The 1,049-nt window shown below is 33.3% G+C and overlaps 1 pseudogene; it reads left to right on the top strand.

Annotated features, from left to right (window-relative positions):
- Positions 1–565: 565 nt before the first annotated feature.
- The window catches only part of LOC110428594 (pathogenesis-related protein PR-4-like), a 17,241-nt pseudogene continuing 16,757 nt past the window's right edge, over positions 566–1,049 (top strand).

The following is a 1,049-nucleotide window of genomic DNA, read 5'->3' as shown; positions in this document are numbered from 1 at the left end:
ATGATGTTGTACATTAAGTTGTCGACTCTTCTAAATACTAGTATCAATTGTTTCACCAAGCTCAAAATGAAATTCTAGATTGCCCTAGTCTAATTCACCTTGTTCCATAACTTTCTTTATCAAAACTTTGCTATCAACCTTGAGGGAGATCACCTTATGGTTACATTCCATATTCATAGACTCGAGTATTAATGGTAATGATATTTTTGTTGATATCTACAAAGTCAAATATTTACATTATCTGTTAGTAATATAAACAGAAGGTAAAGCAAAGGGATTGGAATTTTGCCCCATATAATATTTACTTAAGTTAAATTTGTATTTGGGAAAAAAAGAATGGTCCATATACCTTAGCAGTCCTTATACTCATGCATTTTCTTCACTTTTGTTCCTCTATTCAAAATCGTAACAATTTAATCCCTTAGTTTTGTGAATTGCATTAATTTAGTCCCTCCAACATCTTCCTCTCAAAATTACCCTTCAAAAAGCTGATGTCATTGCTGATGTGATGCTGACATGGCACTACTCGCTAATATGGCATATGAAGTGAATTGAAAATACTGATATGGCAATGCCATATCACTTTGACATGCTGATACGGTAATGCCGCCTGACACTAACATGCTAATGTAGATATTGCTATGATTAGAGCATCAACATAGTCGAATAACAAAAATTGAAATAAAATAAAAACCTTGCCTCCTACCTTTGGATCACCTTGGTTATTTAATGCAAAGTTAAACACAATAGAAAATTAGAATACATTTTTTACCTTTTCAATTAATATAGTAATCAAAAGGATTTCTTTGGGTGCTAAAAACCGTGAACACTTTCTTGTGTGAAAGAATTCCAGCAACTTAAATGCTTGGCCTCTAATGTTAGACACACGATTACATTGGATCCTTCATATAGAGAAGCTTTATGCCACAAGCTTGTGCTTGCAAGTGGACAATGATTTGTACTCTTTTCTTCTTTGATTTCTAGCAAAGAATCAATGGAGAAGTTTTTCAAAAAGCACTTTTCCAAGAGTGGTGGCACTCAAGAGAGAA

This window comes from Theobroma umbraticum, unplaced genomic scaffold (assembly GCF_002168275.2).
Source record: "Theobroma umbraticum cultivar Fairchild unplaced genomic scaffold, ASM216827v3 scaffold_60.0, whole genome shotgun sequence".
Lineage (NCBI taxonomy): Eukaryota > Viridiplantae > Streptophyta > Magnoliopsida > Malvales > Malvaceae > Theobroma > Theobroma umbraticum.
The sequence above is the reverse complement of the archived record's forward strand: the minus strand, read 5'-3'. Positions and strand labels throughout refer to the sequence as shown.